The sequence below is a fragment of the Bombina bombina genome, chromosome 1 (genome assembly GCF_027579735.1).
Source record: "Bombina bombina isolate aBomBom1 chromosome 1, aBomBom1.pri, whole genome shotgun sequence".
In the NCBI taxonomy this organism is placed as follows: Eukaryota; Metazoa; Chordata; class Amphibia; order Anura; family Bombinatoridae; genus Bombina; species Bombina bombina.
In genome coordinates, this window is record NC_069499.1 from 1,173,307,551 (window position 1) to 1,173,323,645 (window position 16,095).

The window sequence follows — 16,095 nt, forward strand, 5'->3', positions numbered from 1 at the left end:
GTAGGAAGTTTATCACACATTTCCAGGTAGTAACCATATGGTCTCTTGAAATGGCTCAATGGTCCTATCCTGTCTCAAGCCATAAAACTCTGCATATAGCCAAATAAACATGGTCATTCCTTTTAAAACAAATTGCCTTTCCTTGAAGTTGTCACCTCCAGCTAGGGAGCAAATTCTGTTTTTTTTTTCTAAATTTCTTGGGGCATCCTGTCTGTATTTGAGTCTTGAGATGTATATTCAAATCATGGGGGTTTTGAGTCAAATCCTGACATCAGAACTGCAACCCTTTTCCAATAATATCTGATACAAATATGGCTTCATACATAAACAACTTCTTTTGTCTTATTATATATATATATATATATATATATATATATATATATATATATATATATATATATATATATATATATATATATATTTATATATAGTACATATATATATATATAATATATATATATATATCTAATTTACCTGTACCCTGACAGGTGAACTAATCTAGTGATAGGTTAGCTTATCTCGATTGAACAGATATTGCTAGAAATGAAGCTCTGTGAAGTTAAAGTGAATACTTCAAAAGAAATATGTTGCTAAATTAATAGCTTTTGCTTCTATATATGATCGTGTTAATAGTGTAATAGGATCAGGGCATGTGCTACAGTTTATCCCAATACAAAAACAGATATAACAGGTGAAAAGGATTGGCCAATCCGGGTTTACATACAGAGAAAAGTATATATGAGATACATGATATAATAATATATATACCGAAATGAAATGGATAAAAATAGGGATAATAGGATAATGTCCAGTGAAGTCCAATACTACTTCAAAAGAAATGTCCTTCAATAATGTATCCTTAAAGGATTCTTAAAAGCATGTCCTTAGATGAGAAAGTGAGATTGCACTTTAGTGTTGGAAAAGTGAAGTGTCCTGTGAATCTGGTAATGATTCAAATGGATGTGTCCTTTATAAAAGTAGATTCGATAAGCAAGCGGATAAGCATGAAAAAACCTGTGAAAACAAACCTATAGCAAACTTTATAGCTAATCTGAGTAGATATAGAAAATATGTTCACCTTTTTGAGCGGAGAACTCGGGCTGGTATGTCAAAAAGCAGGTCTACGCGTTTCAGCCTCCTTATAGAAACCCTTATTGTTCCTAATCTTCATCAACTCCGTAGTTGATCATTAAACCCAATTATTTATGCTTATATTTATGTTCACCAACTATTTATGCTCACTTTTTAAACCTATTTTGAACTCGGGCTGAGATTAGAACTCTTTCTCTAGCATCATAACTGATCTTCTATATTTTAATTATTTATCTAGTAATCCGCCTTTTTTCCATTATAAAAAGTTGCCATTACACCAAAAGTGAGTAATTACCTTTGCCCACTTTCAAAATGGCTACAAGGGAGTCAGAGCATTCTCTCTATACAGATGCTCTATACCAATGAATAACTTTGGCGCCACTTTGGACCGCGCCTCTAACACACTATAGGCTAATCGAGCCATTAAATCTCTAGAGATTAAAACAGTTGGTATAGTCTTGAGAAAGGCCTTGTTTGGAGGCTGAAACGCGTAGACCTGCTTTTTGACATACCAGCCCGAGTTCTCCGCTCAAAAAGGTGAACATATTTTCTATATCTACTCAGATTAGCTATACAGTTTGATATAGGTTTGTTTTGTTTTTTGTTTTCACAGGTTTTTTCATGCTTATCCGCTTGCCTATCGAATCTACTTTTATAAGGGACACATAAATTTGAATCATTACCGGATTCACCGGACACTTCACTTTTCCAACACTAAAGTGGAATCTCACTTTCTCATCTAAGGACATGCTTTTAAGGATCCTTTAAGGATACATTATTGAAGGATATTTCTTTTGAAGTAGTATTGGACTTATAAATTCACTGGACATTATCCTATTATCCCTATTTTTATCCATTTCATTTCGGTATATATATTATTGTATCATGTATCTCATATATACTTTTCTCTGTATGTAAACCCGGATTGGCCAATCCTTTTCACCTGTTATATCTGTTTTTGTATTGGGATAAACTTAGCACATCCCCTATACCTATTACACTATTAACACAATCATATATAGAAGCACAAGCTATTAATTTAGCAACATATTTCTTTTGAAGCATTCACTTTAACTTCACAGAGCTTCATTTCTAGCAATATCCGTTCAATCAAGATAAGCTAACCTATCGCTAGATTAGTTCACCTATATCATTAGACAGATACTATTCTGCACTATATACAGACTATTACTGTTCTGCCTTTGTTTTAATTTTGTAACATTGTTGCTGATTCTAAACCATTGAATTGGAATAAGCCATTCCACTCAGCAACATATGTTTCAATTTTAAGGTGTCCACTATAACACACATAGCTACATTTTAGCAACATTTTGTTTAATCAAGGTTATTTTATCCTTTTCACTAGACAGATATTATCCCGCATCAGATGCAGATTATAACTGCTTTGTTTATACTCTATTTTCGAAACAGATATTGCATTTTTTAAGCCAATATCTTGTATTTTATTTTATGTGTTTTATAAACTGTGCATATTTTCCTACTAGATGTTATTCCAATATTTTTATACATCAGTAGTCTTTCCTATTTACTTTTGTTCATATATTACCAGTGTATTTTTATAAAATTTAAATTATATAAACTTATTTAGTTTTGCCTTGTTATTACTATTGGACGACAGCTATCCTCTATTCTTATTTATATACATTTGTTAAATTCTTTAGCGTACTGTAGCCCCCTGTGAGGCGTTCCTTCAAAACATATTTTCCTTCACTTAGCAAGGACAATTACTTTGGGCAATTGCTCCACATAGAAGTTGAGCAAGTACATTTGGCGCTTTACTCTACATTACACTTTCTTACGAAAGTTACTTAGCACTAATATATTTAATATATGAAGTACACTGGTCTATTTAATATTAGCGTTGCAACTATAAAGTACCTCTTTAAATACCAGCTTCAATTAAACTACAGCAATAAAGAATATCTTTGCTTAAAAACACTAAAAATATAACAACATCAAACCACTTAATATATTACCAGATGACCGATATTTTGAGTTCAGTCCTCAATCAGAATTCTATTTACTGTCATATAAGAGATGATGCACAAATTTGGAAGTGAATATTAGGCCCAATTTTGTTTGCTCTTTCAGTATAAAGAGTTTTCCATCAAAAATTTGTCTCACAAACACTGTATATTTCCCAGGCAGCAATTCAGCCAGTAAGACAAGGTAAGCACATCAGCTAGCATTGACCCCCGATTACTTCATGTGTAAGAGTTTTAATCTGTGATAAAATCCCACCTCTATTTCTTTCTTTTTTTTCAATATAATATTTATTTAATAATCACGAGCACTATAACAGCTCATAGTCACTGCCCAACATATATTCAGCAGATAAACAATAACACAAAAAAGCAAGAAATCTCTTATACATAGTTGGGATAGGACTATATAACCATGTAACATAACATCATCTTAACAGTGATTTTTTTTCCATTTTTTTTCAATTCACACTAAACAGCGTGATACTGCAAGAGAAAGAAAAAGCGAAAAACACACACAAAAAATAAAATAAAAAAACAGCAAAAACAACAAAGAGAAAAGAGAAAAAAATAAAATAAATAAATAAATATAAAAAAAAGGAAGGAGCCCCTGAGTTAAACTAGATTAGCTTCCCTATTATTAGCTATCCAGGTAGAAGGAAACAATCCTACTAACACTAGTTCTGCAAAGCTGATAGATGACAGGAACGGAAAAAGGATCTGTTTTTGTATGGGGAGGGAGAATGACTTAATAACTGGGCACCATCCTAAAAGGAAGTTCTTGATTCTCTTATCTGATGCGTCCTGCAATTGATAAGATTCAAACACTATTTGTTCTTGCATTAATTTAATAACCTCCACGAACCCCGGTGCTCTCTTCGCTATCCAATATTTTAATATAAGATGTCTGACAGCTAATATAATAGTATTAACAACACCTATCCAGTGGCTATCTCTAGTATTTGATGAAGACATCAAAAGAATAATATCTTGTAGCTTCAAAGATACAGATATTTTAAAATGATGATTAACCCAAAAAATTATTTTCGACCAAAGTTGGTTGATTTTGGGGCAAAACCAAAACATGTGTAGCAAATCAGCTCTAGCATACCAACATCTAGGGCAGCTACTTGATCTTGTTGGATAAAATTTAGCGATTTTAAGTGGGTATAGATAAAAATTATTAATGAGCTTCATATGGGATTCTTTCCAGCCCATAGAGACCTTGCATTTCTTTGAAATAGAAAAACTCTGTTTAATACTCTCATGATCAATATCAGGAATATGGGGAGACCAAAAATTACAAATCTTGTCCAAATATAATTGGCTCTGTTTTGACAACATAATATCATACATCAATGAAATTGATGTGTCCCCCACAGAGAATTTCTGTAAGAGTACTCTGACCTCGGACCAGGCAGCTGATAAGGGAAAGAGCCAGCTTTGTGCCGAAATAAAATGTCGGACCTGGAAATATGCGAACAAGTTGGACCTGGGAAGATCATATAAGTGGAAAAGAGATTCCACAGTAGACACCTGGTGATTTCCATCAAGTAGCTGTTTTATTAAGCTTAACCCTCTTTCAGCCCATACTTTAAAAACTTTTTGAAAAATACCTGGGGTAAATTGGGGGTTACCTCTAATAGGCAAAAAATCCGAATATGTAGGATCAATACTTAACATGATACAGAACTTATGCCAGGCTATTACTATATTCTTAAATGATATGAGAGAAGCAGCGTTAGAAGGTAACTGTCGCGGTTTACAATGGAGTATAGCCTTTAAGGCAAAGGGGTATATTAACGATGTCTCTTCCTCAATAGAAGAGACTGTATTAGCATCTGTGATCCAATCAAAAGCAAATTTGATTAACGTGGCTATATTATATAGCTTAACATCAGGGAGTGATAGACCCCCTATAGATGATTTCTGCATTAATCTAGCCAAAGCGATACAAGGTTTTTTGTCCTTCTATAGGAATTTCGAGATATAACCGTACAATTTCCTAATGTCCTTGTTCGTTATAAATATAGGTACATTTTGGAGTGGATAAAGAAGACGAGGAAAGATAATCGCTTTGATTAAATTCACCCTGGCCATGATAGCCAATGGGAATGCGGCCCATTGTTGTAAATCTAGTTTAATTTTGTGAAACAAGGGCAAATAGTTTGCTGCGTACCAAAACTTAGGATTCTTATGCAAGACCAATCCAAGATATTTAATGGCATTAACCATTTTAAATGGGGTTTTAACAGGAGAACAAACCGATTTGCCACCACATATCAATTCGCTTTTTTCCAGGTTAACCTTATATCCTGAGAATGAACTAAATTCTTTAAGGAGTTGCAATAATGTTGGAATAGATTGGTGAATATTCTCCAAGAAAACCAGAATATCGTCGGCATATAACAACACTTTTAACCATTGAGAACCAAGAGGGATCCCCGGTAAGGTGTCCCTTAATCTGATTGCAAACGGTTCCAACGCCAGATTAAACAATAATGGGGTTAACGGACAGCCTTGTCTGGTGCCCCGTTGCAACATTATCTGAGAAGAACACACCCCATTTATCAGTAAATATGAGATAGGTTTAGCATAGATTATGTTGACAAACTGCACAAAGTTCCCATTAAACCCAAACCTTTCAAGAGACCGGAATAAGTGTTCCCAGATAATAGAGTCGAATGCTTTAGTAGCATCTAACGTAAGTACCGCACTATTTTGCACTTGCAAACTTTTATGATCTTGATCAACATTCCAGGCATAATCCAAAAAGGTGGTAACTTTACGAAAGTTATTTATTGGATTCCTGGAAGTCATAAACCCCGACTGGTCAGGATGTATGAGATTCTGTAGACATCGAGACAATCTTGCCGATATAATGGCAGCTAATATCTTATAGTCGGTGTTTAACACCGAAATTGGTCTGTAAGAAGCTAAATCTTCAGAATCTTTGCCTTTTTTAAGGATCAAAGAAATGTTTGCAGCAGAAAAATATGATGAAATTGGATTGTCTGAAACATAATAAGTATTAAACAGATTTTCCAGTATCAAAAGCAACTCTTCCTTTAAACATTTATAAAATTCTGCAGGAAATCCATCTGGACCTGCAGCCTTATTCAGTTTCAGTTGGTCAATTGCATTTCCAATCTCTGTACTAGTAATGGGGTCATTCAATAAAGCCAATTCTTCAGATTGAATTTTAGGCGTCTTGATCTTAGACCAAAAAACCTCTTGATCAACGGAGTTTATATTGACCGGCAAATATAGCTGTTGATAATAATTAAAAAATACTTCACCGATTTCTTTGGAATCAATGTATCTGGAGTCACCATATTTGATAGCTGCAATGAAATTTTTTTTTTTTCCTACTTTTGCAGAACTCCCGTGAAATCCTCTATAATGTTGAGTTATTTTTATTTCTTCTAATTGTGATTTTTGTTTTAAAAAAATATCTCTCTCTTTTCTGAATCCTGAATATATATCCCAATTGGTCGAAGAAGGGTCAATCTGAACTCTCCTAAATGCATTCTTTACCTTGTTCGAAATTTGGATCTCCCTAACCTTAATCTTCTTGTCTCGTCGTTTCATGTATGCCGTAATCTCCCCCCGCAACACCGCTTTTGAAGCCTCCCAAAATATTTCTACTTTATTCCTATAATTAGCATTAAGCCTACCATATTCCAACCATTTTTGTTTCATCCATGAACAAAATCTAGGATCAGAATATAGGAACCTAGGGAAGCAGAACACAGCCTTAATAGATTTACTCTTACCGTTCGGGGGAAAGATAATTGCGTGGTCCGAAACCAGAATCTCTCCAATTTCTGCCTCCAATTTCCAGACAGATAAAGATTCCGAGACCAAAAATAGATCGATCCTAGAAAAGGTCCTGTGGGCTTTAGACTCACATGTGAAAGCCTGAAAATCCGGGTTTTGGATACGCCAAATATCAACCAAGTTTAGTTTATGACAGACATTTTTAAAATACTTAGCATTTTTTTTATATAGAGACATATTTTTATTGGAAAATCGATCTAATACTGGATATAGAGTCATATTGAAATCTCCACACAACACTAAGTTTTCCCCTTTAAACGGATATACCTTACTTTGGATTTTTCTCCAAAATTCTGCCGAAAATTGGTTGGGGGCATAAATATTACAAAATATAAATCTAGTATTCTTAATACTAATTTGAAGTATAATAAATCTAGCAGAAGGATTGATTTCAGTTTTAATAATCCTGTATTCTAGATCTTTATGGATTAATACCACCACTCCAGCTTTTTTACTAATACCTGAAGAGGTGATAACCTCCCCCACCCATCTAATCTTGAGTTTAGCAGCTTCTTGCTCATTTAGGTGTGTTTCCTGCAAAAACACTAAATCCGGTTTATGTTTAGCCAAGATTTTAATAATTAATTTACGTTTAACCGGAGAAGAGATCCCCCCACATTCCAGGATAGTGTCTTAACACCTTCTACCATCATCCTTTCCTATATATACCACCATTAAAACAGGGGAGAGAGAGAGAAAAGAAGAGGAAAGGGAAGAGGGAAAAAAAGGAAAAAAAAAATAAAACATATCAGAATTAAAAAAAAGTAAGTCCAGGCTTAACATTGATCACAGTTAACAAAATAAACTTTTTTTGGTGTCTTTCCTTGTGCATACTCAGACAAAACTGGATACACCTTAAAATATAAATCCCGCTAATCAGCCAGCTCTTTACTGGCCGAATTTTGAGTTTGATCTGGCATGCCATCAGACGCCTTAATAAAATCTTTAACCTCATCTATTTCGCTAAACGAGTGTCTTATTCCCTTATCCTCCACTACAATTCTAGCTGGATAAAGTGGTCGCGCTTTTAAACCTTTATTTATAAGCTGGGTGCAATATGGTGCCATCCCTTTCCTCCTAGAGGAAGTCTCAGAAGAGAAATCCTGAAACAAAAGGATCTTGCTATTACCAAATGTTGGAGGATCAGTTTTTTAAAACCATTTTAATATATCCACTTTATCCTGGAATTTTAAAAACTTACATATAGCCATTCTTGGTCTTACAAACCCATTCCCTGCAACTCACTTAGGGACCACTCTGTGTGCCCTTTCAATTATTAGAGGTAGGGACTGAGCTGGCATACCCAAAGCCTGTGGTAATGTAACGGACATAAATTTACTTATGTCATCAAATTCAGGTAATTCAGGCAGGCCTATAATCCTGATGTTATTGCGTCTGGAGCGATCTTCGAGATCCTCCAGACACAATTGCATACTATTTATTTTGGCCTGTTGTTTTCAAGACACTGTCTCTTGACTATTTGCCTGATCTTCCAATAGAGAAATTCTATTCTCGGCTTCGACCATCCTGGTTGAAAATTGTTTAACCTCTGCGGAAAGTACCCCTATCTCTGTTGCTATAATACCTAGTTCCTTCTCAATTGACTCAAATTGGGGGGGAAAATATAGCTGAAAACTGTCCAATCAACACCTGTGTTTCGATGACTGACGGCACAATGTTCGTCACTACATCGACACTGGTATCTGCCATTTTGGCTTTTTTATCCTTGGGCTTCACAGGCATCTTTGGTGAACTAACTCTCACCTGTGACACAAACTTATTCATCAAGTGAAGTGCAAAAAAAAAAAAGAAGAAAACCTAGCCAGTACCCCTCACTAACAAACTTGGGTCTGGCTATTAGTGTAACTATAGCTGTGATTAATCAACACACTGGGGTGATAGTCCCCAGAACCATAAGGAAGGACCCCTCCCTTCTACCTTTAATTTATGTGAAAAGGTGTGTATATGGGTAAGTGGGAAATTCCCCTGTGAATTCGATGGCAGCTGACTGCCTATAAATTAAAAAAAAAAAAAAGAAAAAAAAAAGTGGGTCTAAAACCCGATAGTGAAAGGTGCTGAAGGCCTGTGCCCTGCTTGACGCTAACTATTGTTGACTTGAACCTATACTAAACAAAAACAGTAAACCGCTCCCTCCCTGTAACAGTATAATACTATGCCATTATTACTTTGTATCTGGCCACATTTTAACATAAGGCCCCAGAATGCTTTAAAGGATATCAGAAAAATATCAGAGAAATAAATGGTCAGAATACTGGCTCTACTCCACCATCTCTGTTATCATTAGTCTAGTGCTCTTGTTCACTCTGCGTAAATCCTCTGATTCTACAGTTGGACAATTATACTGCACATAAAGTCTCCACCAGCATGTAGGTGTTTTTAAACCTAACCAAAATCTAACCAAGCACTAGCTTCATCTCAGAGCAGGAAATAAATTTAACAGAATATTAGAATAAACAAAGTTTAGAATTTGAACAAAATAATGTCCCACTTTGCACTAAACGTTTTGTAGCCTGTGAGGACTTATTTAAAACATTAGTGCTTTAATATCAGGAATCCCCTCATACTACAGGAGAAAATCCTCTGATCGCTTTTCTTATTAAGTTCCTGTGTGGGGTTGCTTGATGGAATAACAGGCTCATACAGCTACAACATTTCTTCTCGAGCTCTGTACCTCCCACTATCAATACCGAAGGGACACAGCATTAAACACCGTTTGTTAGATATCCAGTCCCCAGATAGAAAAGTTCCCATGTATGTCTGTGGCCCCAAGACAGCCCTTTTTTTTTTTTTCCCTCCAGCCACACAGTTAGCTTGGCATAATAGTCCCTTGAAAAACAGAGCTAATGGTTAGGGGACCCAGCCCTTAATGTCCAATGTACTCCTATTATAAACTCTACAACAACAGCACTGACTTATCCACCCAGCAAAACCGTGAGACCAATGCAAATCAATTTGTGCTGTGTGCTTGCGCTCTCTGCAAGATCACCGTCAGCAAAATTCTTTATGTAGTGCAGGCCAGGGCTTACCAGAGTGCTGCTGCCAGGTAAAGTTGTGGTACCTCCCGACCTCTCTTCCGTGGGTCCTCAGCTTTCTTCCGGATCAACAATACTCCCCAAGTAGGGGGAGCTCCACAGAGTTTGCCACTGCGGTGGCGGTGCGAAGCATTCGGATCCCTCCGCGCGCCTCCAGCACCTCCCCCTGCAGCGTCACTGTGTTCCGGGTAGTGCGTTCAGCTTCCTCTATCCACGGCAGGTAGGCAGCTTGCGTATGTTAGGACATTGCCGGGTAAAGACCCTCTGTATGCTCTCAATGCATCTGTTCACCAAGGCACAATGATAACTCCTGGACTTATGTTAAAAGAAGCGAGATAGCAGTTCTACCGCTGGCGAAACCGGCCACTATGATTTCCTCCTCAGGCTGATGCACAGCCAACTTTCAGCCCAGCTGAACCCCACTTGTGTCGGGGGCTATGAGGCTATGAGTAGTGGCAGTGATTGTAGACAGTGAGTCGAGACACCGACATGGAGCATGCTGCTGTTAGACTCCGCCCCCAAACCGGAAATCCCATGTCCATCCCACCTCTATTTCTAATCATCCAGTGAAAATTTGGGTACGCCTTTTGAGTCTGAGCTTTTCATTTGTTACTGGGAAACGTAGCTCGCCTAACAGTCACCAGCCTGTCTCCTGTTTTCTGTGCTGGTGGTTTTGGATTTTTTATCCGGTTTTGACTAATAAAGTTTTGGATTTTTAACCTGTCAAGAGACCCAAGTTTCTTCTTTTGCTGATTAAACCTTTTGGCTGTAGTACGGGAGAACAACAACAGAATGGGAATGAGAAATGTACGTTTTTAAAATATTCTGTTTCTCAATTACAGGGATATATATATATATATATATATATATTTATAAAATATCTATTTAATGCACTCATAATTGTGTAGCCTTAATAAACTATTTGTTCATATGATGTGGTCTATCTAATATAATTTAGCATGTATTTTTGAGACTAAACATGGGTACACTTAGAATATATATATATATATATATATATATATATATGGTGAGGGTTTTTGGTAGTTGCGCCACAACAAGAGTGTAGTAGTTAAATACCCTTAGAGGATGTCCAGTGCCTGCTGCTATTAGTGTTGTCTGATTCCTCCTGAGTCAGACTAGAATTGTGAGATTTGTGATAGAGAGTATTTTTTCTAATAGCGCTTGCAGAAGATGTTCCTCATAGGTAAGAAATTGGAGAGAGGAAAACAAAAATGGGAAATTTTTCCCAGATGAATATGGGTAATGAAAGGTAATTAAAGACAATAATAAATGCTCACCTGTTAGATCACAGGGACCAGCAATCAACGACGAATAGAAATGGATGGTGTGTATAAACACCAAAATTCAAGGATAGGACACAAAAACAAATAAATATATATGTGCCCCAAAGGGATATCAATATGTATATTGATATCTCCTAATAATGAACCGGAGACTGCTTGTGGGAACCTCTAGTTCTTACCACACTGTATTTGTGGACAGAGGGTAAAGAGGAAAGAAGTTCCTATTTATTATAAGCTGATACACAAAAAACATAACATTTTGAAAAATATTAATATATATGCGTGAATATTAAAAACAATGGTAATTTATTAATAGACTATTAAAAACGAAATACTTTGTAGAAAATATATATATATATATGTGACAGGTTTAAAAAATGGGGAAGAGTATGAAAACAGGATAAAAAAGGGGTTAAATACATAAACCGTTAAAAGGAAACAATGTGGTAAAATAGCCACGGTGCGAGTAAGGTGCCGACAAATGGCAGAAATAACTTACTATGAAAATAACAAAAATGCTGCTGCTGCTGGAGTAAGCCCTATGTGGGGTTCCAAAAGTATCTGAAAAACGATCGTTTAGGAGAGAAATAGAGACCACCAACGCTGCCCGGTGCAGCTCGGTCTCTGTTGGTAATTCGGAATTCCGGAAGTGACGTCACGAACGTGCGTCACGTGCCTTACGCGTTTCGTGAGCGTATCAGCTCACTTCATCAGAGGCTAGTGAATCTAGTCACATCCTGGGTACTATTATATAGCCTTAAGCTATTAAGAGCAAGAAAGGGGTGTGTGTAAATTGGTCTAATAGATCCGATGTATATTTTGAGTATATACTGTAATCGGATGTCAAAAAAACGAAGGCATAAAAACGAGAAGGGAATAAAAAATATACAATATAATATATAGATTAAAAAGGGTTTATAATGCAAACGGTGGACAATCAGTGGTTTTGAAAATGTTTGGAAAAATTTGGTTAAAATATTGGTTAAAATATATTGGTTAAAATATTTAGTTATATATGCATATTAAATATACATATTAAAACTGTGTGGTGTGAAATATGGATATAAAAAATATATAAAATATAAAATATATATATAAAAATATATATATAGGTAAGCTAAAATATTATTAGCTTAAAAAATATATGTAGGGATATGTATATATATGTTTATACATAGTACTTAATGATTTAGAGTCAATGTGCAATTCATTCAAATTGGACAATAAAAACCTGACAAACAAGGAAGAAAAAATCCTACAGAACCTAAGTAAAAATGAAACACTAGTATTCAGAGAGGCTGACAAAGGCGGTTCTATAGTAATACAAAACAAAGGTGACTATATAAGTGAAGCCAACAGAATACTGTCAGACACAGAGACCTATGAAGTACTACCAAAAGACCCCACTGGTCAATTCACAGATGAATATGCCCAATTACTAAGAAATGCAAAGAAAGAAAAAATCTTGGATGAGGATGAATATAAATTCTTATCAACGGACATGATAAAAACCGCAGTATTTTACCACTTACCAAAAGTGCACAAGGACACTAAAAACCCTCCAGGACGTCCAATCATTTCAGGTATAAACAGTTTAACAAGCAATTTATCAGAATATGTGGACCATTTCCTACAACCCGTGGTACCAACAATCAAGTCATACCTAAGGGACACTCCACATCTACTTACAATATTAAAAGACTTACGCTGGGATAACAATTATGCATTAGCAACACTGGATGTAACAGCATTGTATACATCAATACCACACAGTAAAGGCATAAATGCAGTGAACCAAATTCTTACATCAAATACCAACATCAAAAAAGAACAAATTTCCTTCATTGGGGAAGCAATCAACTTCATTCTCACCAAAAATTATTTCACATTTGAAAATAAAATCTTCCTCCAGAAATTTGGCACAGCAATGGGCACCAAATTTGCGCCTAGCTTTGCCAACATGTACATGGGAGCTTTTGAGAACCAACACGTATGGAAAAACAATACATTTTTGGAAAATATAATCACATGGAAAAGGTTCATTGATGACATTATAATCATCTGGAACGGAGATGAAAAGCATTTTGAGGAATTTGTCAAATACATCAATAATAATAATTGGAATCTGAAATTTACTAATACATGGAGTAAGAAGGAAATAAACTTTCTGGACATCACTATATTCATCGAAAATGAACAGATTGAAACAAAAATCTATACAAAAGAAACTGACACAAATGGCTACCTGCACGCCACAAGCAACCATCATAATAAATGGATCAGTAATATTCCATTCGGCCAGTTCCAACGAATAAAAAGAAACTGCTCTAGAAATCAGGATTTTGAAGAAACAGCAGGTGTTCTTAAACAAAAATTCTACAACAAGAAATACAATAGAAAAACAGTAGATCAAGCATATGAGAGAGTAAGTAAAATAGATAGAGACAATCTACTCAATCCGAAAAAAACGGAAAAAACAGAAAATAAAAATAATACAGATATGGATTATACAACATGTCCCAGATTTATTACCACCTACAACAGTGGAGCCAAAAACATTGAAAAAATATTGAATAAACACTGGCACTTACTTATGAAGGACCCCCTCCTAAAGGAATCATTACCGGAGAAACCGAAAATTACATATAAGAAAAACACGAACCTTAAAAACATACTAGCTCCCACTAAACTAAAGTCCAAAAAAGCATCAACTAAGGGAAATTGGTTAGAAACTAAAACTAGTGGTTTTTATAAATGCAATCGGAAGAATTGTGTGTGTTGTAAACACATTAGTAAAAACAAGGAAGAAAACAAATGGATCACGGATATTGATGAAATAAACAAATTTGAAATAAGGAGTTTGATGAACTGCAAATCCACATTTGTTGTCTACCAATTAACCTGCAGCTGTAATAAAATATATATAGGTAGAACGAAAAGAACACTGAAGACTAGATTCTTAGAACACACGAAGAACATCACCAGTGAGAAACCAGAATATGGCATTGGTACTCACTTCGAGGAATTCCACAAAAAAAGTGTGGATGGGCTAAAGGTTAAAGCCATTGAACATATCCCATATAGAGTAGGAGAAAATAGGACACTCCAGTTAAGAAAGAGAGAAACATACTGGATTCACAAATTAAAAACCAGGAAACCATATGGTCTAAATACTGATATAGATCTGGCAGCCTTCCTTTAAAACAACAATTAATGAATATAAAATCTATTAAGGATTTTAACATTATTTTTACCACTATTTTTATTAAAAATATTAAAAATGTATAAACATATATATACATATCCCTACATATATTTTTTAAGCTAATAATATTTTAGCTTACCTATATATATATTTTTATATATATATTTTATATTTTATATATTTTTTATATCCATATTTCACACCACACAGTTTTAATATGTATATTTAATATGCATATATAACTAAATATTTTAACCAATATATTTTAACCAATATTTTAACCAAATTTTTCCAAACATTTTCAAAACCACTGATTGTCCACCGTTTGCATTATAAACCCTTTTTAATCTATATATTATATTGTATATTTTTTATTCCCTTCTCGTTTTTATGCCTTCGTTTTTTTGACATCCGATTACAGTATATACTCAAAATATACATCGGATCTATTAGACCAATTTACACACACCCCTTTCTTGCTCTTAATAGCTTAAGGCTATATAATAGTACCCAGGATGTGACTAGATTCACTAGCCTCTGATGAAGTGAGCTGATACGCTCACGAAACGCGTAAGGCACGTGACGCACGTTCGTGACGTCACTTCCGGAATTCCGAATTACCAACAGAGACCGAGCTGCACCGGGCAGCGTTGGTGGTCTCTATTTCTCTCCTAAACGATCGTTTTTCAGATACTTTTGGAACCCCACATAGGGCTTACTCCAGCAGCAGCAGCATTTTTGTTATTTTCATAGTAAGTTATTTCTGCCATTTGTCGGCACCTTACTCGCACCGTGGCTATTTTACCACATTGTTTCCTTTTAACGGTTTATGTATTTAACCCCTTTTTTATCCTGTTTTCATACTCTTCCCCATTTTTTAAACCTGTCACATATATATATATATATTTTCTACAAAGTATTTCGTTTTTAATAGTCTATTAATAAATTACCATTGTTTTTAATATTCACGCATATATATTAATATTTTTCAAAATGTTATGTTTTTTGTGTATCAGCTTATAATAAATAGGAACTTCTTTCCTCTTTACCCTCTGTCCACAAATACAGTGTGGTAAGAACTAGAGGTTCCCACAAGCAGTCTCCGGTTCATTATTAGGAGATATCAATATACATATTGATATCCCTTTGGGGCACATATATATTTATTTGTTTTTGTGTCCTATCCTTGAATTTTGGTGTTTATACACACCATCCATTTCTATTCGTCGTTGATTGCTGGTCCCTGTGATCTAACAGGTGAGCATTTATTATTGTCTTTAATTACCTTTCATTACCCATATTCATCTGGGAAAAATTTCCCATTTTTGTTTTCCTCTCTCCAATTTCTTACCTATGAGGAACATCTTCTGCAAGCGCTATTAGAAAAAATACTCTCTATCATATATATATATATATATACACATATGATATATATATCCTACTATTTTATATCATATATATAGTCTGTAAGTAGCAGTCTGATGTGATTAATCATATAGCCATATTAATAAGTCATTATATTCTTAATTATTTGCTCTTTATAGAATCATAGCATTTAATATCCCGGTATTACATTGCATTTTTGAGCATATCTCTAT